Consider the following 24,045-nt stretch of genomic DNA (forward strand, 5'->3'; position numbering starts at 1 on the left):
CTAAACTAATCTTCTCCTGATATATATAAAAGAAATAGGCCTATTTCTAGTAAAAGATTCCTCATGAGTTACTGAAACCCAATTATCACTACTCTTATGAAGATCTAAGAGATCGTGCTGAGAATATAACATTAAGAAATCAAAGAAAGAAAATAAAAACATAGGCTAAAGAGAATATTAATGTTTCATCTTTATCACAGCCTGCTGAAAATGACTTGAAATATTCAAAAAGATGGAAGAGGATAGGTGCTTAGTTTAAAAAAGGGAAGGGACTAGTCAATGAATATTCACTAAATACCACTTCTATGAAAGGCAGGGAGAAAAGCATAGTTTTGTTCACTCTATGCAACTTTTAGCCTCTTTTTGTGAAACAGGACTTCCCTGAAAATAATGACATTTAAATCACATATACATAATTAAAGCACCCACGACGAAAGAATTCTCTTAAACTGTGAAATCCCTCCCCAAATTGAAATTCATTCTCTTCCTAAATTATTGCTTCAAAGCCCATCAATTGTAAAGGCAGTTTATTTTTTCCTGAATATAGAAAAATGAAACTAGCAAACATCAAATACAACCTATCTTGCTCAAGTACTCCTTTTCTAAAATGTAGAGTTGATTTATAGGCATAAAAAATACAATATCACCTTACTAAGAAAAAATATTTTCTTTGTAATTCTGTGTAATTCAGTATATTTTATAATTCTTTTAAAAGGTACATGATCATTTTTATATTTTTTTCTCTAACTTCTCACTGTTCTTCCTTCTTCATTGAGTTTGAATCAGAAGGATCAGGTAATATTTTAAAACAGAATAACAAAAGGAAACACTGACACATTTCCTCAAAATATTTTGAAGAGTATTTCTGTAAGACAATTATGAATAATTAATATGAATAATGCTCATTCATATTTGTCTAAAACAAAAACAAAGCAGCCAGAACACTGCTATTTACAGAGAACACACATTAAAATCAAGCAGTTATTTTCTGAAGTGAAGAAGGCACCCATGGGTCTGAACTTACTCCAATATGGCAGCCGCATCTTTGCCTTGTTGCTATGGTTACATCCCTATCATGCCTGTGCTTTCTACTTTCCAGACCTGTTTATGACAGGCAGAGGTGTTTCCTACTATGGTGCCTATGTCTGCACAGCTAACTGCTTGCCAGGAATAAGAACCAGAGGCTGTGAAAGTAGGGATTACAGTGCAGCAGCCCCTAGATGCAGACGGGAACTCAAGCACATGCTAGGTAAAACCTGACAGATTAGACCCTAAAAGGAGAAAAAGATTCTCTCTCTCTCTCTCTCTCTCTCTCTCTCTCTCTCTCTCTCTCTCTCTCTCTCCACACACACACACACAAACACACACACACACACCCCTTTTCATCAAAACTGAAAGAGCATTCAGATAGTTCCAACTGAAAAGGATCTAATAAAAAAGAGGTTATTGCTAAAATAGATATGACAGAAAACAGTTTGCAGCTATGAATATGGTCCATCTGGCTTTTGCCTAAACACTATTAACTTTAAATTCAAATGAGATAAGGCTAATCTAGTATATCCTGCAATAACATTTCTGAGAGATGAGTTCTCTAGAAGCAAAACTCAGATTCTTAAGGGAGAAATACTAGGAACTCTTGTCAATGAACGAAAAACATTTTCTTAAGAGGCAGGAATGATAATGCTTTGACTCTTAGTCTACCAATCCCAGCTAGAAATGGTATTTACATTAACTACTATCATGAGCCCTGTACTGACTTACCTGACTACCTAACAAAGGATGATATTGACACTCCCTGGGTTTAGACTAAAAGTAGTGTAGACAGCCTCATCAGAAAAATAAAACAGAGGCAACATATTGTACTAACAGTGAAGAGAATCCCAGATAAAATCATGTGGAAAGTAAAAGAGGATAGATGGAATATCCAATGGGGGAGGGGGCTGTGGAGAAAGACTCAGGAGGAGACAGGACAAATCAGGCTTCAGAAGGAGGTCAGCATTCCAGACAGGCCTAGAGGATGCTGCCGAGTTTTTACATCACCTTTTTTGTTTTCAAATTTTTCGATTTACAGGAAACTTGTGAAGGAAGTACAGAAAGTCCCCTATACTCTACAGTCAGGTTTTTTACATTAGTATGGCACATAGGTCACAATTACTGAGCTCATATTGATGCCTTCATTGCACACTTTTTTTCTGACTTCCTTAGCTTTCATTTAGTGTTCTTTCTCTGTTCCAGGATCTCACCTAGGATACCTTGTTATATTTACTTAGCATGTTTCCCTAGGCTCCTCTTGGCTTTGAGTTTCTTCTTAAAATTTTCTCATTTTTAATAATTCTCACAGTTTTTAGGAGTTCTGGTCAGGTATTTTGAGGAATATCCCTTGAGTGGAATTTGCCTGATATTTTTCTCACGATTAGACTGGGGTTAATTGCAGATGCCAAGGAAAATAATAGATGCAAAATACCTTTTTCATCAGATCATATCAAGGATACAGATTCTTAACATGACTGTATCATCGTCAGTGTTGATCCTGACAACATGGGTGAGGTAGTATCTGTTGAGTTTCTCATTGTGGAGTTACTTTTTTCCCCTTTTCAAAGAGTATCTTTTGGAAGGAAGTCAATATGCACAGCCCATACTTCAGGAGAGGGGAGCTATGTTCTTCCTCTTTGTGGGTGCAGAATTTATCTATATGTTATTTGGAATTCTCCTGCACAGGAGATTTGCCCATTTCTCCCATTTAATTATTTATTCAATCAACTATTTCTATCAACATGCACTCAGGGGTTTTTATGTTATATTTTGAGTCATAATATAGTACTACATTTTTTTGCATGTATTGTTCCAGCTTTGACAATTAGAGCTCTTTCAGTTTGCTCTTGTATCCCACTTATAGGACCCTACATTAGTATATGATTTTGTTTGTTTGATCTCATCCTTACTTTCTGGCAGTACAAGATGCTCCAGGCTCATATTGTATATGTCCTGCCTCAGTCCCTAGAATCCAACATTTCTCTAAGGAATCCTGCTGTCTTTTATAGGACAGTAGTGTTAGAAATTAAAATGGGGGTGCTGGGTGCACTCATACTATTCTAGGTCCTCTCACCTGACAGAATGAGAAAATATTTGTGGTGTACAAGATGGTTCAGATGTTGAGAGGTGGAAACACGGGCTAGGTTCTCAATATACTTTTATTAACATTAAATATTAATAAGAGATTGTGAGCCTCTGTTATTTCCAGTTTCATTCAGAGGAACTACAGAGATATATTCTTTTATGAAAAAGAAAACCCTCCACTGCTTTATGTAGGACTTTAAGAAGAACTAATAATATTCCTTTATAGCTGGAAATAAATGGCTTAACATACTCAGTATTTACCATGTTTCTGTCTCAATAATTCTCATCTTTCAATTCATCAAATCATCACAGCCACTATTTAACAGATGAAGAAGATGGGAAAGTGGGCCCATGTACTCTGAATATAAGGCAGAGAATGAGTCCAACCCAGGCAGCCTGGCTATAGAAGGGTGGTCAAGATCCACAGACCGTTCTACTTGAGGAATGAGTATCTAATGAATGAGAAATTTCTAATGAAGAAATTTTCCATTTCTTCTAGAAGGGAAATTCCATTGAAGGCAGAGAAAGAACATGGTAGGTTGTTTAAACCAAACAAATCATTCTAACTAAAAATGACTTTAAATAATGTTTTTGTTACAAATTCAGATGACTATGTCCAAAAATATGGCCACAGTCCATAAGTAGTAAGCTAAATGTCATAAGGTGGCCTTCAAATAAATGCTTTCTTGTTATATATTAATTTTAATATATATTAGAAAAAATAAGGTGTTCAGTTTAGTATTTATGTTTTTTCAATAAATTACTTTAAATTAAACCTTTAACATACAATTGCAGATATGAATGTATACTGAAATGATGGTGTATACAGAAATGATGGTTTGAGAAACACTAATTAAGATTATAATTTAGACTATAATTCCTTACAGAATAGAAACAAGAAATATTACATTCTTACACTGCAAGGAGTATAAAACACAAGGTTTTATTGATCTTGTTTTTTTGTGTATATTCCAGACAAGTGAGCACATATAATTTATGGAATATCCAGTGTGTGTTATCCACCAGAATGAACTTTGCACACTTATAGCTATTATTCTTACAACATTTCAACTTATTTCCCCTTCTATTATCACTACTTTTAAATGAAGAAAATAGAACTTCAGAGAGGTGAGGCATTTGCCCAAACTATTAAGTAGGAAACAGCAAAGCTGAAATTTGAGACCAAATTCACCTGACAAAAAACATCTGAGTTCTTTCCATTCTGCAAAGTTGCCCTAAGTATCATTGGTGCATACTCCAGGTCAGGAGGTAAATATCACTTGCCTTTATCACATACAAAGTAAGCAAAACAATAAAAAAACCTCAGAATATAAAAACAATAATAAATATAAATATTCTTTTAAAAATAAAGTATTCTTTAAAAGAATATAAACCTATCATTATTTTATCTATTAATGTAATTTAACTAATTTTCTAATGAACACAGAACCATTTGTGGTTTAAGCAAATATCAAGATTCATCCCCTATTCCTGTTAGAGTGAATAAAATTAAATGTCTTCTTTCAAAAATCATGTGACTAGCACAGCATGGTGTTGCTCACAGGCCTGTAATCCCAGTGGCTGAGAAGGCTGATGCAGGAGTATCACAAGTTCAGCAATTTAGTGAGGCTCTAAGTTCAGCCTCAGCAATTTAGTGAGGTTCTAAGCAACTTAGCAAGACCCTGACTCAACATAAAAAAATAAAAAGAAAGGGCTGGGGATGTGGGTCAGTGGTTAGGCACCCCTAGGTTCTATCCCTGGGGCAAATAATAATAAACTCAACTCGTGTGACTATTAAAATGAAAGACTGTCTGTCCATTTTCTAGAAAGATTTCAAACTATGCCAATTAAGCTATGATGACAAGTAACTAGGGTAGAACTATTGCCCTACTAGAGCCACAATAAACCCCAGCAATGAGCAGCTTTAAAAAAGCTGATCTCCCTTACTAAACAAGAGAAAATCAAGCTCTACCAATTTTATGGAGCAACTAAAAATCATGACACTAAACACATTTCACATCTACTATATATATATATATATATATATATATATATATATATATATATATCTTTTAAAACAGTGACAATCCATGTGACACTGCAAAAATCTTAAATTGAACAAAAGCATTATCATCCTTGCTATTCAGAGAAAAGTTTATTTAATCTATCCATAATACTAGTAACAGTACTATTTTATCTTAGTTAAACCTTATGTTTTAAATATATATATATATATATATATATATATATATATATATATATATATATATATATTTAAAAGTGAAGAGTTCATAAAGTTCTCAGTTGGAGCTACCATTTCCCATGAATAAAATCAACATGTAATAAATTAAAGCAATTTTTCTAGCAATGATTAATTTCTTGATTCATAAAAATGAAGAATTTTTGATAATTTGAGTGTTAGGGATATTTAAGCTTACTGACACTAGAACTGAGTGGATGGCAATAGAGACAACTTTTTTTTTCCCTTTTAACCTTAGTGTCTTGGTGAATTAAAGTCAACTAACTAAATATTCGATAAAACAAAAATACCCATTAAAAGTGCTTCCTTCTTTCTATTATTACTTTATAAAAAGAACATTTTTTATAAAGACAAGGATTTCTCAATCTTTTTTTGTATTAACTTTAAGAAACTATATGTAAGTTACAAAAGTCTTTCCTAAAATCTACCTTTATTAAATGGATGAAGGATCATATATCAAGTTCAAGAAAACAACAAAAAGTTGAGGTTCTATAGTTAAACATTACTTTTTTTTTTTAATCTATAGTTTTTCTTTAGGTACCTCAATTAACTCTCAGCAATTCTTTTTTCAAAATTTAATATTTTAATGTAGAAAACAAGTGTTGCTATAATGTTTCATAAATTAAAAATGTCTTTTTCAATTAACTTGAGTTCCTTCTTAGCAAAAATTCAACACTGATTTCTATTCTGAGTTATTTTACTTGTGCAGTGCAGAAATACCTTAAGATGAGCCACTTCTATGAACATATATTCCTTCCAGCAGACCTCCTGCCCATCAAATATATCAGCAGTCCCAGAAAGTGCTAGTCCATGCTATGTATTGACAATCAAAAAGCAGCAGGGGGAGCAACCAAGGAAAGCTCTAAGAAAAAGCACCCCAGAAAAGCAATTTAATTTATAGGCAACAGAAACATACTAGGGATAATTACTAAAAACCAAAGAGACAAATAAATTCTATAAAGAAGTCATATCCACATTTGCAAACTGGCCTAAGCACCTCTGGAATGAATTATAGGACAACCTGAAGTTCCTTAGAAGGACACTTGAATCCTAGTATCAAGACAGACTTTCAACTTGAAGACCATTAGTTTCCAGCAATGCCAAGCCTCGGAACTGCCCCTAAAATTAGAGAGGAGAAACAAAATGCATTTTTTATCTGGGGATGTGGTGGAAAGAATCCATAATTATTTCATTTTCTCTTTTAAACATCACTGCACTTACACTGAAGGCCTGGTGAAATGCACACTATTAGGTCACAAGAGAATTAAGTTACCAGGTTCCACTGCAGTCTTTGAAAGTCCTGAGGGCCATATTCCTGCCCTCCTTGCCACTCCTTCTACCCTCAATACACTTTCCATGAGAGACAACTCAAAATACCATGAAACTATTCCACATTAAAGGATATTTTTTACCAGAAAGGCACTTTACTTTGCAAAATCAATAAAAGGATGGAAAAGTGCCCACCAACCTACATGACATTTACATGTTCTAAAGATTTATATGGCTTTTGTTTTCAGTTTTACAGTAAAACAGATAAAATAATTCGTTTTTCTGTCTGGAATTTCATAGCTGAATTATTTTTAAAAGACTAAACTTCTAATAAGGACTTCAAATCTTCTAATAGAATTTTACAGACAGTTACCTAAGAATTATAAAAATATCTATGAAACAAAGTGTCTAGCATAACTTATGGTTAAAATAGGCAATCCGTATGGTTAAATCAGTATGGTTAAATAGGTAATAAGTAAAGTTTGATCTGATCCCTAAATAATATCAGTAACAACAGATATAGTGCTACTCTTGACAGACACTCAATTAGCTTGCTGTTAAAATATATATATTTTCCTTTAAACTCTTACATTGACCTTTAAAAGTATCTGTTATTATGCCTATATTATGCCAAGGAAACTGAAGCTAAAATGTTTAAGTTGCTAATGTAACTCATCTAGCAAGGAACAAAACCATGAACTTCCGGGTCCATTTACCTCCAAAAGCTCTGATAACTCACTAAAATTTCCCTCAATTGTAACAATGAGGTTCCAAAGGAAATCTGTACAACTCTCAGGCAGATTAATGTGCTTATGAAGGTAAATGCTATAGATTTAATCACTCAAATTAAATGCCATCTGGAATCTCTTACCAAATTGGTACAAGCATCCTACAAGCCAACTGGACTTGGCCAAGAATTCAATAATGTTCCTACCTCAATAGCATCAATAAGCAGTATGCACAGTATAAAACCAATACAGAAAATATAGCTAGTTACTTCTAAAGCAATATTTTAAAATTACTATCAGGTTTCTTTTATTAAAATTTTTAAATATATAAATTGTTAACCCAACTTGTTAAATGGATTTGAGCAATCAGTTTCCTTCTTCCCAGTACCCAAATCCATCTCATAATTAGTATTTACTATTATCACTTTAAAATCCTGGTTTCTTACTAGTGTTTTTATTGTGCTTTTTAATCTATTAGAGTATAATTTTAAATATCTCAAGAAAGGGGAAAACTTTTCCATGGCAAAAGATAAACCCTGACAGAATGGATAGCAATAAGACTAATAACCAAAAAGCAATGTTGAAGATTTATTCATTCATACTCAAGAGAGATGGTGTGAAACAAATTGTCTGCATTTCCAGTCCAGACTGAAGGTAGGGCATCACTCACAGGGACTTTCAGATCAGCTGCTCCAGCTCAGTTTATAGCTCTTGTGGCTTTGGTAACTTTACAAACTTTACCAAGAGCTTTAGTTTTAATTTTTTTTCATTTATAAAAAATTATGTGAGCATAACACAAATTTAAAAATGAATAAGTTGAAAAAGAAATGAACAGCCTAGAAATTAAAAGTTGAAGCAAGAGCTTTGGTTGACCCAAGTGTCATGTCAATAATCTTTCAACCACAGGATATAAGCAGAGCTAAACGGCTCCACTTTGAAAAAGTATTTTCTTATTTATTTGATTATTTCAACCAAATAAACCTATCTTCCACACTAATCATGTAAATTAACTCAAGGTTGAGAGCCATCACAGAGAAGATTTAAAAGCAGAAAAAAATACCTCTTATTTGGTGCTTGTAAAAGAAAGCTGTCATTTTGAGCAATTGCTGTGACCCCAAATGTTTTTACCTTAAAGTATAGATAAATTATTTCACAGTTGAAATCACAATATATTGTTAGATTTCACATCAATTTTTAAACTTAAACCTAAGTTTCACCATTAAGAATATGAGTTTTAAGGAAAGTGAACTAGCTTTTCAGGTACATTTTGCTTAAAAAGTACTGTCAAATCATCTAAAAAACATAAATAAATGCATGTATCTCGCTAGATATCCAAATTTTGTTCTGCCTTTTACTACATAGAATCAATCTAACAGATAAAGAATTAAGATCAGATCCAGTGAAGAATGCTCTCACTCAGCATTTAGGACACTGGAGATACTTGGCATACATCTCCTGTTATTATGAATCAAATTATGAAAAAGAAAAACAATCTCTATTTCTAGTTTATAAAGATAAGATTTTTTTTTAGCCAAATGAGAACAATGGCATCTAATGCTACTACAGGAATTAAGAGTCCCAATAAGAAAGCAATTCTAAGAGAAGCCATGCCAAATTTAGAAATGAGACCCAAATTTAAATAATAAAAACCTGATTTGATCATCAGTGTATACATGGGTAGGTCACTATGCATAAGGGTAGGTTACTAAATTCAAGCAGTAGCTGGGGACCCCTTTTATTTGCTTGAAGCCGACTTTTTACTTAAACAGCAATGCTATCTATATAAGAAATGTTAACAGATAAGACAAGTGTCTGTGATGCTACAGTTTTTGTAAAAACTGCATGAGGAAAAAACAGGTGGGATAAAAACTATAGTAAGCTAAAAAAAAAAAGCATCACTCATTGAAATACATGTACACATGAAGAGTAAAATGGCCATCACCTTCCTGATCTTGCAAATAAATGGGTGGCTAAAACACATAAGTATCTTTAAGAAACAAGTATTATTAATTGAACACAATATTATCAGTCCTTACTAGCTGCATCCCTCAGATATCTGCATCCAACATGCACATGCCTCCTTTCCTGCCCCTTCAGTCAGTCAATCATTAAAACACACATAATCCAATTTATTTCCTTGCATAACTATAGACAAAAAGAACAGGGCTTATTTTTTTAAATGCAGCAAAACTGAAAATACTCTACCTTAACTTCCAGGCTATTTTATGGCTGTTTCATACTGAAGATTACTTATCAGACCCCCAAATTCCATTAACTGCCAAGACTAGCACTTTTGTACATATGGCACAAATGTCCAGCTGAAACCTCCTTGAAACTAAATGACCTCAGAAATCTGGTCTTCTTCAAGATCAAAAGAAAAGGCAATGATCATAATGAAGCTTCTAACTGTGTATGGCCAACAGAATATATAAAGGCAAAGGTCTAACAGGGTATCCTGATAACTAGATAAATGAGGGTTAAGGTTCTAAGTTCTGAGTTTGAGTGCAGTAGGTGGTGAGATCCAAGTGATTTCATTGACATCCACCAACTCTTATTTCCAACCAGGAATCCCAAGAATACCTTTAAATATGCAAGGCCAACAGACCCTACTGGGTTTCTCCTTGCAAGGGCAAAATGTCACTTAGGAACCTTGTGTCCTGGATATTTGATCAAATTATGTCAAAGTTGATTTTGCAAAATGTTTAATTTATCTATAGTGAGTGAAAGAGAGAAGGAAGGAATGGAAACAAGAACATCCCTTCTAAAGGGAGCATAATAGTTAACATGCAATGAGCATGACAAATATCTCCCTGTATTTCCCGGGGCCACAGGGACTGGTGCTTCACCAGCGTGGGAATCAGCAGTCTAGGGGCATCAATGATAGTAAAACAGGGACTTACCTTGTTGGAGGCCATCTCGCTGACAGAGTGCCTGGTCTGCAGGGTCTCTAGTTGGTCCAGACACCAATCCAGTTCCTCCAGGGTCTCGCTGGCCAGTTTCTGGTAGGCCTCCTCTGCGAAGAGATAGGGATAGGGGGACTCAGTTCTCAAGCGCTTCACTGGGCCGCCAGCGAGTTCAAAGGGGGACATCCTGCCATACCCCGCCATGCTTGGATGCCCAGTGCCTGCACATGAGGGCTGCTCCTTCATATTGCCAAACCCGGCAGCTCGATGGGGGCTGAGTCTCCACCCGCGGGGCCGTTCGCGACTGGAAGGCTTAGTTTCTCCAGCTTGACGTCGCGGGTAGGCCCTCAGGGAGGGCGTGCGAAGTGCGACAAGCCAACTTTTATTACAGGAACGGAGGTGGAATAACCACGATGCAACTTTTGGACAGCGCGGCGGGAATTCGTCCTAGTTCTGGAGGATGACGACTAGCAGCCGTCCCACAGAACGACGTCGGGTCCACTGCTGGGTCTTCTCGGTCCCCGCCCCGCGCCCGCCCCGCCTGCCAAGCCTTATGCTCGGCACTTGAAGCGAATGAATCAGCCGTGGCCAGGTGCGCGGCCAACACGTTTCCTATAGCAGTGTAGAGGCAGAGTGGAAGGCTGAGGTTTGGAGGTGTCCGTTTTAGAGGCTACAGTGATAGTGATAGAGCAATGGATAGAACTCAGGTTCACATGCTGACTCTGCAACTCAACAGGGATGTGGAGAACATGGGCAATTTAGCTACTTTACACCTCAGCTTTTTCATTTGCAAAATAAGATTAAACATTCATCCTCTAGAAGGTTGCCCATGTCATTTTTCACATATCATTTGAATATTAAGACTAACTTTAATCTAAAAATCATGTATCCGTTCCCAATTTCTTTTTTGTTGGTTTCAATTTGCAAACATGATTTATCTTTTTTAAAAAACTGTATTTATGAGCCTATTACCTGTTTTTTATTTGGGGAGGGCTACCAGGGTTTGAATTCAGGGGCACTTGACCACTGAGCCACATCCCCAGCCCTATTTTGTATTTTATATAGTGACAGGGTCTCACTGAGTTGTTTAGCATCATCCTGTTGCTGAGGCTAGTCTTGAATTTGCAATCCTCCTGCCTCAGCCTCCTGAGCCACTGGGGTTACAGGCATGTGCCACTGTACCTGGCAAACCTATTGCCTGTAACACATGGGATGCTTTTTAAAATAGCAATCCATTTTCTCCCCATCTATTCCTAAAACACAATACCATCAGAACAGTCCTGCACATATTTTTGGTACTACTGGGACTCAATTCCTATACCTCTCTGAAAATTAACACAATTAACAGTATTAATTTCATTTGCTTCTTTGAAAAATCAAAATTGAAGTTTTCTTAATTAAGCAAAATGCATGAAACATGTCATTTATATTTTATTCAACTTTAAGATTAGTTTTTAAAAATCATACTATTCCACAATTTTTATTATTCAATGCTAGGGAGTAAATTAAGGGTCTTGGCCTGCTAGGCGAATGCTCTACCATTGATCATTTATTTTTGATAATTTTTGATATGATTTGATCTTGTAAACTTAAAGTTTAAATACTGCTCCATTTCTATGCTTAAATGAGAGCTCTGTGGTAAGAGAAAAACAATTGTATAGCATTTTTTCTTCCCACTGTCTGAAAGAATATGGATGTAAATATACAATGTACATGTTGTATATGATGCATGTATAGCATTCATACATATAGCATATATAACATATGTGTGTACATATATATATATATATATATATATATATATATCTTCAGAGAATATTTGCTAGCTTAAGTAATTTTATGTAATGTATGCACATTTTGCATTGTGATAATTGAGACATTAGTATGAGTAAAAGGTTTTCAATTTAAAACAAGTATAGGGTTTATTAAACTTAATTATTATGTATGACCTTCTTTTGACTTCATATTCTTCTTCAATAGCCTTTTATATCTTAATTCTTGAAGTAAACTTTGAAATTGTTGAATTTTTATGAATTCTTCAATTTTCTAACACTACTATATTCAATGCATCTACTATTTTACTTAAAATTATTTACTTCATTTATATAAATTTTTGTTATAAACCTAACCCATGAAGAATATTCTGAACATTTAATTCTACCTTGTAATTTAAACCTGTACATCTAATTAATTTTCAGATTTGTCTTTGCTGCCTCAATAATTATACTTGTTCATCTTGAAAGTGTCTTGTCTTCATCTCCTTCAACGCCCAACCATTGCTTTTTGGTATTTTGAAAGATCTTCCAACGATGACCATGACAGGAACTTCAGCTCCTCTGAAGCCCTCCTTGTCTTGTGAGGTCCCAGGCTACTCATACATGTTTTTGGAGGTGAGGATTTAAATGACATTCAATAACTTACATTTTGTCAGTGAACCACAGTAAAAACTCTGTTTTGTACTATGACACAGTAGACTTGTTTCAAGTGGGAAGTGCCATGAATATTGTTGTTGATTGTGCCCATTCTTGAAGATATGTGGGCATTGATTCCTAGTAGTATAAAAAATGTGTATAGGAATGGAGAAGGTTTTATTACCTGTATTTGTTTAAAAAGGGATGGTGGCACACTCCTACCATAAACAATATTTGTGTGTTGTAATGCTCGTGGCAAATTTTGTTTAGAGTCCTTGTTTAACATACTGCACTTTTCAGTTCAAGTGAAACTAACAGAAGAAACTCCATCTATACAATGTAAAGGAAATCTAAATACAACTGAAGCAGTATATGCAACACACACACACACACACACACATACACACGTATATATTTGGTACTGTATGTAGAAACTCGGAACATAACATGAAGTAGTATTTACCCTTGCTATGTACCGTTTACTTTAATATTGTGTATTTGTATGGGTCTTAGTGACCAGTTTGCATCTCTGACAGCAATAGTGCTTAGTACTAGTGACGGAAACCTTCCTGAGAGTATTTTACAAAGAGCTCATATGGACAAGATAATTTCAAAGTAGAGAAATTGAAGTACTTTTACTGGGCAGAGTGGTGATGCGGAGACTCAGCCCTTAGGAGACTGTGGTGGGAGGATCACCTGAGCCCAGGAATTCCACAGCAGCCTGAGCTGCACAGCAAGACGCTGAGACCACAACTCAAAAAAATTTTTTTTTTCCTGGAATCTGTAGTCATTTGAACGACTATTTGGTTTGGAATCAAAACACAGAAATTCCTTTCCTGACTCCAATAGTGACCCAGGAATGATCTTGACAAAATGATCTCAGCTGTCCCTGGACCAACTGGACCCCGAAGAGATGCAATCTGAGGAATGCACTCTGACCAAAAATACTTGAACCTGTTGACCTAACAATGACCTATGACCCAGCAGAACCAGGATCACTATTTCTCAAAGACTACCATACATTCTCACCCTTTCATTGATGAATGAGTAGGAAAGACACATCTTTCCATTTGACCCTCATTTTCCTTTCTAGCCCTTCAAGTCTTATATTTTTGGCAAAACTACACATTCTCTACATTTCTGGTGTTCTCCTCTTTTAAAACCTCCTACATGATCTTATATTCCCAAAGCACAATAATAATAATATTATTAAATTATTAATATTTTAACAGTAATAATATCTCTCAATAATAATAATAATTGTAATAGTAATATTTCTTCTCATTGAAGACCATATTATAGGTTTTTAATGCCTAAAGTTTTCATCAAACTTCAGTTAATGTTTTGAGCCACTCTAAAAGCCACCTCACTTCCAGCTTTGTCCCCTGTGCCTGATCCCACCTCCACCTCTGCACTTTGTCAGTAAATTTTCTCAGAGTCTCAACTCTGCATATTTGATCATGCTGAGTTACTTTTTAAGATTCAATTTATTTTTTGTCACTTGATCATCATTCAGTCTGAAAAATCAGCTCCTGGCTTTCCTAGTCTGCTTCCTTTATGTGAAATTTCCTTCAAATCTCTGCATAGACTCAGACGACCCAGATGACAAGCTACACCTAGTAGGAGCAGGAGGGAGTCAGTCCTGACATCAGTGGGGAAGGGAAACAGGAGGAGGTTCAGGGCAATGGCTCCCAGGTTTGGAAGCCATTAATACCATACTGTATTGGTTTTGGTTTTAACTGGGATGAGTCCTTACCACTGACAAAGTTGAAAACTAGAGGTTGTTAAATGATTCATCCCTGTCTGCTTAAATGTTGGTTTGACTCATTACTTCTCAATAAATACTTGTTGAACCCTTTTAAAGACAGCAAAACTGGTATTCTATAAGAAACTCATAATAAGAAGCTTAGTTCAAAAGACATTTGACTTAAAGGTGTCTATAGACCAGAGGTCCTGATAGCAAATTAATAATCACCATGATTTCTAAATAAATTTCTGCATGCTTCCCAGACATGTGACCAGGTCAGTAAATTCAGACTTCATGGGAAGGGTGTCCATGTTCCTCCCCACTTAGAAACTAGTGATCAGAATTTGCAAAATATGTTATACTTTGCACTCATAGGTGACTGTGGAAAATCCAGGATATCTCCCTAGAAGGAGTTCTCTATAGAGACTGGCAAATATGTTCAATGCATTGATAGTTAAAGCAGAAGTTAATTCTTTAAGTTACTAAATCTGTAAAAAATCTGTTGCAATGATTTGTTTAAGACTAGAGTGAATTTCTCCAGGGTTGGGACCATATCAAATTCTGGTGCTAAATCCTTATTGTCATACACTAGGTATTCTATAAATGTTTGTTGAATTGAACTGAATAGAAAACATATGCAGCATTTCCCTTATGAAGACTACCTTTCTATAATGTTTCTGTATCTTCTCCTGCATCTGAGCATCAATAACTGGACTTTTCAATGGATATGAATATGACCAAGGTACTTTTAAATTTCATACTCAGGGATTTCATATGACCAGAATAACTTTCATGCCAGGGGAGAAGAATCACTGGTAGGATAACTCTTATCACCTATTGTTCTCTCCTGATGATCCACTAATGCTTTGATTCTCCAGGAACATTTACTTGTTTTAATATCTACTGCCTCTGTACTTTATGGGTAGGGGGTGCACACCTCCCAGTTGGCCTGGAGCTTACCAGGTTAAATCTGTTATTGTAGCATAGTTAGCAATACCATTGCATTTCACTCTAAAGTGTCCTGGTTTGGATGCTAAATCTTACAGATGCCCTATTTATGGGAGAATTCATTGTCTATCATTTATCTTCCCAAGGCTACCCTGCTTGGAAGTCTACTACTACACCTTGCCAGGGCTTTCCTCCATGAGGGCAGCTCTCCTAGTCCCTGAATCAGGAAGTTAAGTCCCCTTCTGAAAAAAAAAAAAAAACAGAGATGCCTGTCTATAGAGACACTCTTGGTAGGAAATAAGTCAGATCTCTAAATTTAAATCTTCCCTTTAATCTTGGGTCTCCAATGCACACAAGAAACAAAGAATTCCTAATAATTACATTCCTAAATTTAGTGAAATCTAGAAGATATACCCTTTTGGAAACTCCCGAAATTAAACTTATGTGTCTCAGGTTAAACTGTACCTTAACAGCATGGCTTATTTTGTAAAAATCAGTTAAAGCCCTCTAATGTGCTTTGAATAAATGGACAGACAAAAATTAAAACATGGCTGGTCAAAGTAATCCAAAAGCTCACTTCATTCACTCAATAACAATGGCCATTTAATGGGTTCTTTTTACTACTGGATGTAATTGTGCTGGGCTTTAATTTCTCATAATGACGGAAAAAATGAAATGACTTCAGACTTTTAGGAACATTTTGCTACATCATGTTTGGGTGCTCCTATAAACACTGTTGGAAATTAAGTCAGCTCTGTGATTGCTCACCCTCCCTAGTAAGGAGCACGCCTGCCTCATGTCAGCAAAAAGCTAACTACGTCTTAATCTAAGACACTGCAGTAGAGGCAAAAGAAATTACCACCCTGCCTCTCTCCTTTCAGATCTCCCTATTTGTAGCTATTAAATTTTGGCATGCTTGCAGCAGCACCATCTTATCAGAATAAGCACCATAATTCTCATGTGAGATGTTAGGACTTTCTCTTCAGTAAGGTCAAAATGTACCTGTGATTCAAATTTAGATGAGGGTATGAGCTAATAAGAACATAAAGAGAATCAGTTTCAAGAACTCAAGCTACTATTATTTTGTGCTACTGGTTTCTCCTTTCCTAATTCCAGGTGGACATGCAAGCTTTGAGGTTGTCATGTGCCATTAAAATTAATCAGCCTCACACATTTCATCTTTAAACCTTTACCCAGGGTAGTAAAAAAAAGAGTCTAACAGAAATGAACACACTTCTTGAACACTGCAGCTGCTAATCTCATGTGGTAAAAGATCATCCTATAAATTATGTGCAAACAGAGTGCTAAAGATGGATATGAAATATTTAAAATACATGCAGCATTATTAATAACTATAGTATGACAAAAACTGTTAGCTGTCCTTTATACTGGTGCTTTCTTCATTAGTTGTATTGGAATCTCAATTTTCTCCTAAGCATGAATGTCCCAGATAGAGCAAACATTCAGACACCTTTATGGCCAAGTATTGCCATATAACTAAGTTCTAGTGAATGGGTTGATAGTAGAACCATTATGTGGGGATTCCAGGAACTTTTTTTAAAAAAGATACTTATCATATACCTTTATTCCTTTCTCTTTCCAACTGGTTTGAATATGAATTTGATGACTGGAGCTAGAGTAGCCACATTAGATTGTGATTATAATTTAGGTACAGAGTTCACATCTAAGAAATCAACAAAATGGAAAGAGTGTGTGTTCTTGAAGACTTTATGGAATAACGTGTCCACACTAGCTCTGGACTGCCTACTTTTCAATTTAACATGAAAGAGAAATATTATTAAAGCCATTTCTTCTTAAATATTTGTATTCACAACTAAATGCAATTCCAGTAATACAATTACGAATTATAAAACTCCAATTCCCTCATGGTTTTGGGCCATAGCTTAGTTTTAACAATAAATGTGTTCACATAGGCCAGGCTGAGATTTGGATATTGGATGACTGGATTTTTAGCTTACAGGAATAAAAAATATTGTGTAGTGATACATTTCTAGTTAACTTCTTGCTCCGGAATGATTAAAAAATCATTTTTAGAAAAATCTGCCAAACAAAATCCTACAAGAACCACCTTGGGATTTCCTGTAGGCTTCAGAGATTTGTCTTTCTGGCCTTACTTGGAACTTATTCCAACCTGGAAGCCATTTTGATGAACCAAATTCTCCTTGTCTTAAAGAAGAAAAACATTGTCTTCATTGCTAGGTAGTTCTCCTTCTCCAAAACCCCCTTTCTCACTCATTTATACATTTGAACATATGGAAGTTTAAAATTTTCTTTTTACTTAGATACTCAATCTTTTGAGTTATACTGTTCTTGTTAAGTCTTTTAAAAAACTGAAGAGCTGGAGGGTTTGGTGTTTTTTTTTTCCTTTCTGTTGTTTGTTTTGTGATCTTGTCAGTGCTGGGGATTGAACCCAGGGCATTGGGCACAGCAAGCAAGTGCTGTACCACTGAGTCACATCCCCAGCTCTCAGAGGAGCTTTTCGAACTTATCACTTTCCATGCTTTGCCATCTAAAGCCACTGTTCTCTCCCCCTACAAATGTGACAACTTTCAGGCTAAAATCTGATGGATTCAAGTTATGCCTGAAAGGTTTATTGAATGACATATTGTGGTCATATTACCAGAGCAGAAATATTTCTCAAGGCACAATATTTTAAAGCAAAGCTATTTATGTGTAAGCTCTCTGAGGTTATAGAACATGACTATCTTATTTATTGCCAAATCTCTAGCTCCTCAAAGAATGATTCTCCATATAAATCTGTCCACTGGATAAATGAAGAGTTTACCTAGAGTAGTAAACTTGTTATTTGTATATACTTGACACGCTCTCTGTGTGGACAATGTCAATGAGTCAGCCAGGGAGGTGACTTTATAGGACTCTGTCTCTATGTTGTCCACTGCAGTTATCAGGGACACACTCAACTTTTACAAATTCTTCCAACATTATACCTTCCTCCTACAAAGAATCTTTCTGCCCATTATGAATTCCTGAAGCACTGGCTGTCTCATTTGGATTCCCCACTGCACAGAAAGATGGTTACATATACTTGGGTGGAGAAGAATGTCATGCTCAAGCTCCCTTATGCGGGAAAAAAAATGGCAACTGTCATAAATGCAAGCTGTCAAATTTAGTTACATAGATTATGAAACATAAATTTCAATTCTATTTGCTCATAACAGTGAAAATCTGTATATTTGTTATCTAAGATATAACAAATCTATATAACAAAGTTTTAAGTACTGGGGAGAGGGGCTCCACCATCTGCTCCAGGAAGGGGATGGCTGTTGTCTCATGTCAGAATCATTACCCACTGGACTGCTGCATTCTCTAAGACCCAATTCAGCATCACCAGTGTCCCCTCTACTTCTCTCCTGCTTACTGTTGATGGCATTGTCTAAGCAGAAACTATTGCAGTCTTTAAAACTGGAATTATATTATCACAAGAAGAAAAACAAGTTACAAAACACAAAGAGACAAATAAATGTGGCATCCTAATAAATGCTAGCTAACTATAATGCCAGAGATAAGTGTATAATTAAAGAGAAATTTATTAAGGGGAATCTAAAAGTCTAAATATGGCTATGAAATGTCACTTGGTAAACCTTTCAGGCATGACATAGATTCCTAAAACCAGCATTTAGTCATTTCCCATATATTGGTATACCATGTACCTTTGCCAAATTTAAAATACTAGTAATATGACTTTGTCCCCCTAGACATTTGAGCTGTTCCTCAACTAATAGTTGACCTGTTCCTTCTATGATTCAATGTCTGTGTTAAAGCTTGAGGTAAAATGTTATAAATAATTGATGCTATAAAATTCAAAGACAATCAAATGTTTGAGACTATGCTAGAGTTACATAGGAAAGTATCCTCCTTCTTGGGAGGTATACACTAAAGAGTTTGGGGATAAAAGGCCATGATATGCACAGTTTTCACTCAGGTACATCAGAGAAAAAATAATGTATGTATATATCTATGTGCATGTATACATGTGAGTGTGTGAGTGTGTATGTGGGTGCCAAAAGAGAAAGAGGCAAAATGTTGGGTGAGGAATGTGTATGTGTTCTTCACACTATTCATGCAGTTTTCTAGTATATATTAAAGTATTTCCAGTGAAATGTTTTTTAATAAAAAGGCATAATAAAGAACATGACAATATCTGATTCAATTATTTCCTATTGGGGAATTCTTTTCCACCTTCCCCCCGCCCCCCGCCCCCTGCCCCCATGGACACATGCTACTTGCACACATAGGATCACATGAGTGACACTGTACTTTTTGCCTATATGATGCACAGTGCCTGAGTAGGAAATTTAGTCTTCAAATCAAGCAATCAAGTCTTCTAATCATGCAATCAAGCCTGAAGTAATTCCAAAAGACTTTTTAGGCAATGATTTGACTTTTAAGACAACAATTTTGAAGAGTTCATATAATGTCATCCTTTATAAACAAGACTGACCTTTTTTCCTTTCAGATTTGGTTGAAACCGGCCCACAGAGTACAACTACCTGAGAACACATCCTTGAGAAAGACAGCCAGGCACATTGCCCAAACCACAGGCTATTGAAAACTTGGCCAAAAGTGACTATTCTGGACGGTTGACCTCCAAAGTGCTGATGAATACAATGAACTGTGGAGGATGTATGATTTGTTTTGAACACATTTACTATGATTGATGGTCTGGATTTGGCAAGTTAGTTCATTCCCAGTGGAGAGGAAGGTTTCACTGTCTTGCCTCTTTCAACATTCCTGTTGAGACAGGTTTCACTCTTATTGGCCAATGTACTCAGAAATCACTTACATTTGCAGCATAATGAATTCATTAGCTACACTGGATCAATGCTGTGCATAAGATTCCTGAGTCAACATAAGCTCTTAATTGAATTTCTTTATTATAATGCCTTTGGAAATTTTCCTTCAGGCTACTAAATTTCAAGGTATGAGTCTATGTGTCAACCGGTAATTATGCTAGTAACTTTTTGAGACCAGTCAGGGCCAGGGCCAGAGTCAGGTTAGGAAGTGATCTATTATGAATGGCAGGTTATAAAACATACATGTGATCAAAACACCCACAAATGGACTCACACCATTCTATGCTTCCAGTTATTCTGACAGAGTATCAGCCTTCTGCGCAAGCCAATTTCAGTTACTCATTTTTTTTTAAATCGTGAAATAAAAACTGAGATAATCAAGTTAATGTCAATAATAATGATGTGGGGACTGAAAAAGAAGTTTAAAAGAATGAGACTATGACAGTAGTGGTTCTTTAGTATGAAACTGAAATATTTATTTTTAAATTGGTGAATATGATGCAGAAATATAAAAAGAGCAGAGAGAATACAGGAACTTAATTCTAAGGTAACTGTAAGGAAAAGGCTGCTTTTCTGACCTGGATTTTGGCCAGAATCCAAGTTTGATTGTTTTTGTTGCCATTTTTGCTGCTGTCATTAAATAAAGAAACATGATCAAAAAATAAATATTTTTTTCTTTTACTCAATAGGAAAAAAAGAGGGAGAGATGGGGGTGGGGGACTAAGTCTAGAAAAAGATAAGATCCAGATTTAAGATCCCAGAGAATGTTATATTTCTGATCCCTTCAAAATATCAGATTTTGTTATTATAACACATTGGAACTATTTTTAATTATATTTTATTTTTTAATGATTTGGTAGGTCAATTAGTGAAGACGACATTTTCATCCTTGCTACTCTCTCAGAGCAGTGTGGATTGCCATCCCACTGCAAAGTCCTAACCAAGCCCTCACTGACCCACTTTGTACTAGGTCTCCCAAATAAAAGACAGCCCTCTAACTGTCGTAGCTAAAGGGCACTTTGCTCTCAGGTCCTATAGGTTTCTCTTGTCCCCATAAAAAATAACAATAAACCAAATGGGAAGGAAATATCTAGCTACCAGTTATAAATCTATCAGCAGTGAATTTACTGTATTCTGTACACAATGGTGATTTTAAAATTCAGATTGGGATTCTTTTTAACTAAATTTGTTAGTCTCTGACATGTCAATAAACTCTCTGCTTTGAGTGGTTAATCAAATAATTTTTTCAGAATGCATTGAGAATGTCAGTAACACTTGAATTAATGTAGCCATTAGTTATCATCCCCCTTTTAAACTTTTTTCTCCCCTGTGCTGTGGATTGACTGAACTTAGGGTCTCTTGATGCTAGGTAAGCACTCTACCATTGAGCCCTCTAACCTTATTTTTCTTTTTAGGCACTAGTTTTTTTTTGTTTGTTTGTTTGTTTTTTTCTGTCCTTCCTATTTGAAAGTCAAATAGTCTGACTTCCAAGAATAAGAAGTACTTCAGTTGTAGAAATGTTCAGAAGGTACCCTACTTTCAAAACAAGAAATACATCAATCTAGCAATCTCACTTCTTGGTATATATCCAAAGAAACTAAAATCTGGATCTTGATGAGACATCTGTACTCTTATATTCACTGAAGCATATTCACAGTAGCCAAGATATGGAGACATTCTAAATGTTCATCCACAGATGAATCGACAAGGAAAATACAGTATACACAATGGCATATTATTTAGCTTAAAAGAAAGGAAAATCCTATCACTTGCATTAATATGGACAGACATTTTGTAGGACATTATGCTAAGTGAAGTAAGCCAGATACAGAAAGACAAACAGTACATGTTCTTGCTTCAATGTATAATCTAAAATAGTCAATATCATAGAAGCAGAAAGTAGAATGGTGGATGCCAGGTCTAGGAAAAAGGGGCAATAGGGAGGTATTGTTCAAAGGAGAGAAAATTTTACTCTTGCTAGATAAGCTCTCGAGAGCTACTGTATAACATATAGCATGTGGTTAAAAACACTGATTTGAATCCTTAACAAACTGTCTAAGAAGGTAGACATTATGTTAACTACTTTTCCAACAAAAGGAAAACTCAAGAAAACCAAAACAGACCAAGAGAACAAGATGAAACTTTTGGAAGAAATGATGAATCTATGACATTGTGATCTTGGCTGCATGAGTATGTACTTATCTCTAAACTTATAAAGTTGTATGCAATAAATATCTAAAGCATTTTATACCTCAACAAAGTACCTTAATTTTAAAATCAGAAAACAAATTTATTAAAGAAGAAAAAAGAAGGTTCTACTCTTGCCTTACTCAGTGGCTTCGTGTCTACCAATGTCTAATTGTTGGATTTGAGGAGATTTTCTGCCTTCTATACATAGAACTGCCTTTTTTTCTTGGCCACAAATGATAAATAAGATCTAAACTTGTTATATTTGTATTAAAAATGAAATATCATAAACTTTTCTTTGCATAATAAACATTTTAAATCTATGGTTTCCTTTGGAAAGATCAGAAATAATTGTCAAAAGATACACAAAATATTTTTCAAGGAGCACCAAGTACACTGAAACCTAGAAGTCCTCTTCTTCTTTTTGACTCCTACTGTTTCAATCACATGATATCCGGCATACGGTATTTGGAAGGTATTGAGACATTTCAACATGATATTGCCCTTAGAATCTATGATTCAGGTCTATTATAAGAAAGTTCATTCTATAAAATAATAAGTACATAGAGTTTCAATGGTGGTTAGATTAAATAAAGATGTCCCAATTTTTCCTATTTACTTTTCAGATTCTGTTTTAAAATGTATCTTATTCAAACTACTAGTGGAAAACCCACTAATTCATTAAATCATGTTCTTTCTACTAAACCCTGAATAAGATTCTAGAAATGCAAAGAGGAATAAGATAAATCCCTACCCTTAGAAATCTTATTAACCTGGTGAGTGTGGTTGTGTAAGCCTGTGATTCCAGTAACTTGGGAGGCTGAGGTGGGAAGATCACAAGTTCAAGGCCAACCTCAGAAACCTTTAAGTCCCTGTTTCAAAATTTTTTTAAAAAAAATATATAAATATATATACACACACATATATGTATATATAAAATGTGTGTGTATATGTGTGTGTGTGTTTGTGTTTGTGTGTATGGCTGAAGACATAGCTCAGTGGTAGAGCACTCTTGAGTTCAATCCCTAGTACTCTCCAAATAGAGGGGTGGTGGGTGAGAAAGAAGAGAAAGTCATAGTATGATCCAGCTTAGTATAATCCAGAAGAGAGACAGGCTAATAAACATAATAAACAATCCAGTCTCAGTACCACTGTAATAAGGGCTCCAACAGCACATGCAGGAACACCTAGCTTGGTCTTGGAGGGGTTTTCTCAAGGAGGCAATTCTTGATAGGCTACAAAGAAGGAAGTCTCATGAGGCAGACAACAAAAATGGAGTGAGGACAGGAGTGGATCCTAGAGGATGGATCTAGACAGAGAAAAACATAGGCAACTGCAAAGTCATGGGAGCACAGTACATTTGGGAACCTGCCTATCATCTTACAGCAGAGAGTGCATGTGTGGAAGGAGATAAAGCCAGAAAGTTGATCAGAAGATGATCCTGAGAGATTATAGTGACTAGTAAAGGGAGTTGGTTAAGTTCTCATGTAGTGGGCGAGTAGGAAAAGATTTTTAAGATACGTTTTCTTCTTCTTTCTCATTGCATGGAGAATAGAAGATACTAGATCTAAATGTTTGTGTTCTCAAATTCATTTGTTGAAACTTCATCACCAAGGTGATGGTGTTAGGAGGTGGGGTCT

General features: G+C 35.5%; 1 pseudogene; it reads right to left on the minus strand.

Annotated features, from left to right (window-relative positions):
* Positions 1 to 416: 416 nt before the first annotated feature.
* LOC144369670 (3',5'-cyclic-AMP phosphodiesterase 4D-like) overlaps positions 417 to 24,045 on the minus strand; it is a 152,370-nt pseudogene continuing 128,741 nt past the window's right edge.

Source organism: Ictidomys tridecemlineatus, chromosome 13, assembly GCF_052094955.1.
Source record: "Ictidomys tridecemlineatus isolate mIctTri1 chromosome 13, mIctTri1.hap1, whole genome shotgun sequence".
Classification (NCBI taxonomy): Eukaryota; Metazoa; Chordata; class Mammalia; order Rodentia; family Sciuridae; genus Ictidomys; species Ictidomys tridecemlineatus.